The sequence below is a fragment of the Delphinapterus leucas genome, chromosome X (assembly GCF_059928025.1).
Source record: "Delphinapterus leucas isolate spDelLeu-1000000601 "Yukka" chromosome X, BTC_Dleu_Yukka2, whole genome shotgun sequence".
NCBI lineage: Eukaryota > Metazoa > Chordata > Mammalia > Artiodactyla > Monodontidae > Delphinapterus > Delphinapterus leucas.
Window position 1 is genome coordinate 85,120,572 of NC_143150.1, and position 4,022 is coordinate 85,124,593.

General features: G+C 45.1%; 1 non-coding gene across 1 annotated transcript; it reads left to right on the forward strand.

Annotated features, from left to right (window-relative positions):
- The first annotated feature begins 2,031 nt into the window (after positions 1 to 2,031).
- On the forward strand, positions 2,032 to 2,222 carry LOC115802240 (U2 spliceosomal RNA). The gene has a single exon (XR_004022660.1). It is a non-coding gene; the product is annotated as a U2 spliceosomal RNA (small nuclear RNA).
- The last annotated feature ends 1,800 nt before the right edge of the window (positions 2,223 to 4,022 follow it).

Consider the following 4,022-nt stretch of genomic DNA (forward strand, 5'->3'; position numbering starts at 1 on the left):
TAAAAATATGAGAGCAACCAAACCAATAAACAAATCCAACAATTACAAGAAGCACTAAATCTATGCTAAGATAAACATAAAAATCAGAAACTAGTCTGTTGCATACAGCAAACCCCAAGTCTACAGTTGCTCCCCAAGTCCACCACCTCAATTTTGGCATGATTCGTTGTCTATTCAGTTATTCCACAGATGCAGGGTACATCAAGTTGCTTGTGGGGATTTAATCCGCTGCTCCTGAGGCTGCGTGGAGAAATTTCCCTTTCTCTTCTTTGTTTGCACAGCTCCTGGAGTTCAGCATTGTATTTGGCCCCGCTTCTGCATGTAGGTCGCCTGAGGGCATCTGTTTTTCACCCAGAATGGAGGGGGTTAAAGAAGCGGCTGATTAGTGGGCTCTGGCTCACTCAGGCTGGGGGGAGGGAGGGGTACAGAATGTGGAGCGAGCCTGTGAGGGCAGAGGCCAGTGTGCCATTGCAACAGCCTGAGGCAGGCCGAGTGTTCTCCCGGAGAAGTTGTCCATGGATCACGGGACCCTGGCAGTGGTGGGTTGCACAGGCTCCAGGGAGGGAGGTGTGGATAGTGACCTGTGCTTGCACACAGGATTCTTGGTGGCTGTAGCAGCAGCCTTAGCACTTCATGCCCGTCTCTGGTGTTCTTGCTGATAGCCGTGGCTCAAGCCCATCTCTGAAGCTCATTTACATGGTGTTCTGAATCTCCTCTCCTCGTGCACCCCGAAACAATGGTCTCTTAACAGTTAGGCAGTTCCAAACCTTTTCCTGCACTCCCTCCCAGTTAGCTGTGGTGCACTAGCCCCCTCCAGGCTGTGTTCACACAGCCAACTCCAGTCCTTTCCCTGGGATTTGACCTCCGAAGCCCGAGCCTCAGCTCCCAGGCCCCACCCACCCCAGTGGTTGAGCAGACAAGCTTCTCAGGCTGGTGAGTGCTGTTTGGCACTGACCCTCTGTGCAGGAATCTCTCCACTTTGCCCTCTGCACCCCTGTTGCTGCGCTCTCCTCTGTGGCTCCGAAGCTTTCCCCCGCCCATCCCCCTGTCTCTGCCAGTGAAGGGGCTTCCTAGTTTGTGGAAACTTTTCCTCCTTCACAGCTCCCTCCCAGAGGGGCAGGTCCAGTCCGCATTCTTTTGTCTCTGTGTTTTCTTTTTTCTTTTGCCCTACCCAGGTACAGTGGGGGGGAGTTTCTTGCCTTTTGGGAAGTCTGAGATCTTCTGACAGTGTTCAGGAGGTGTTCTGTAGGAGTTGTTCCACATGCAGATGTATTTTTGATGTATCTGTGGGGAGGAAGGTGATCTCCACGTCTTACTCCACCACCATCTTTTTTTTTTTTGCGGTACACGGGCCTCTCACTGTTTTGGCCTCTCCCGTTGCAGATCACAGGCTCCGGACGCGCAGGCTCAGCAGCCATGGCTCACGGGCCTAGCCGCTCCGCAGCATGTGGGATCTTCCCGGACCGGAGCACGAACCCGTGTCCCCTACAGGCGGACTCTCAACCCCTGCGCCACCAGGGAAGCCCCCCTCCACCATCTTGAAGGTCCTCCCGGCATAGTTATTTTTAATTCTTTTGTTTTTTTAACCTTTACACTCGAGTTAAATGTGATTTACACACCACCATTAAAGTTTTGTAGTATTTTGAGTTTGACTATATACTTACATTTACCAGTGAGTTTTATACTTTTAGTTTTATACTTTTATAGGTTTACATGTTACTAATTAGCATCATTTTGGTTCAGCTTGAAGAACTTCCTGTAGCATTTCTTGTAAAGTCAGGTTTAGTCATGATTAATTACCTCACTTTTTGTTTGGCTGGCAGTTTTATCTCTTCTTTATTTCCACAGGACAGCTTTACTGGGTAAAGTATTCTTGGTAGGCTTTTTTTATTTTTCTTTCAGCATTTTGAACATATCATCTCACTCTCTCCTGAACTGCAAGGTTTCTACTGAGAAATCTAGAATCTTATGGAGTTTCTCTTGTATGGAATGAATCACTTTTCTCTTGGTGAATTCAAAATTCTCTTTGTCATCGCTTCTCGGCCTTTTGGCTAAGATCAAGTGTAGTATCTGTTCTTATCAGTTTAATATCTGATACGTCCTCTATCCGAGGACAATATATTAAATGGATTTTTGGAGCTGGGAGTCGGAATAGGAGCTTGCTCTGTCCGCTCCACGCATCGACCTGGTATTGCAGTATCTCCAGGAACGGTGCACTTCCCCTCACGGGGACCAAAAAAAAAAAAAATTCTCTTTGTCTTTGATTATTTACAGTTTGATTGTAATGTGCCTTGGTGAAATTCAATTTGAGTTGATCCTCTTTGGGCACCTTTGACCTTCGTGTTCCTGGATATCCATAAATAGCTTTTTCAAGATTTGGAATGTTTTCAGCCATTATTTCTTTAAGTAAGCTTTACATCTCTTTCTTGCTCTCTTCTGGGACTCTCATAATCTGTATATTAGTTCCCTCATGGTGTCTGATGAATCCTGTAGGCTATCTTTGATCCTTTCACTCTTTGTTGTCCTCTGACATGATAATTTCAAATGACCTGTCTTTGAGTTCACAGATTTTTCTTCTGCATGATGAAATCTGTTTTCAGTGTTCTCTATGGAATTTTTCTTTATTCGATGCTTTCTTCAGCTCTAGAATTTCTCTTTGGTTCTTTTTCATTATTTCTATTTCTTTATTGAAATTCTAATTTTGTTCATGTATGGTTTTCCTGATTTTGCTGAGTTATCTGTGTTCTCTTGTAGCTCACCAGCTTCCTTAAAACAACTATTTTGAATTTTTGTCAGACAATTCATAGCTCTTCATTTCTTTGGGGTCAGTTATTGGAATATTATTATGTTCCTTCGATAGTATCATGCTTTCTTGATTTTCCATTAACATTGAAATTCTGTGTTGCTGTTTTCACATTTGAAGATGTAGACACCTCCTACAGTTCTTACTGACTGGCTATAGGAGAGGAACACCTTCACCAGTCAGCCCAGCTATGGATTTTGAGGCACTTGCAGACCATTTCTATGGATGCACCAACTCTGCACTCCTTGTTCCCTCTTAGGAGGAGGGAATTCCTAAGATTTTATGTCTCTCTTGATCCCACAATACCAGGCAAGGTGCTGAGAGCCTCCTGTTTGTTTACCATAGTGCAGTTCCCTGAATTGCTCAAGTTTGTGTGCCTTCTCCCAATTCTGCAGAGTTGAGATGGCCATTGGCATGTTTTCTCAAGCTGTCTGCAGAGGATCACACTTGCCATCTGTGGGGTCAAGCAATGGGAGCCAGCCACAGGGGAGGCTGAATAGAGCTGTGTTTTGGGAATTCCTGTGGGCCAGTTGGGGGAGGGAGTGTTCTGAAGGTGAGGCACACCAAGTGACTCATTGGTGTGCCTCCTATTGCAGTCTGTGAAGCTGACAATAGAATCTATGGCCCATTATTGAATTCTGAGCCCTGGTTGTTGTGAGTCCCCACTTCTTTTCCCTACACCCAAACTCTTCCACCTACCTCAGTATTCTGGGTGGGGCAAGAAAGAAGTGGACTTCTTGCTGGGGAAGCCATGAGTTCACTCACTATGTTTTCACTCTCCCTTGTGGGAGAAATTGTGTTGAGGGGATCTCTCTTGGCACTGAGCTGTGCTGCCTTGGGGGAGGGGTGATGTGGGTCAGGTGAAACTGTGCTTCTTACCCTCTTCAGTGTTTCTATTCTTGGATTTTTTTGCTCAATTGGTGTGCTGGAACTTCTCTGGACTCCAGGACTTCCACAAAGGTACTCTTATGCTGGGGAGATTATGAAAATCTGTACCTCTGTGGGAAGAGGATGATAGAAAGGATGGTATTCCACCATCTTGCTGAATGTGATATTAACGGTAGGTTTTTGTATATGAACTTGTCAAATTGAGGAAGTTCCCATGTTCCTACTTTGCTGAATGGGCATTGGATTTTGTTCAATCCAATTTCTGCATATATATATATATTCATATATATTCATGCAATTATCTTCTTCAGACTGTTGATAGGATAGATTA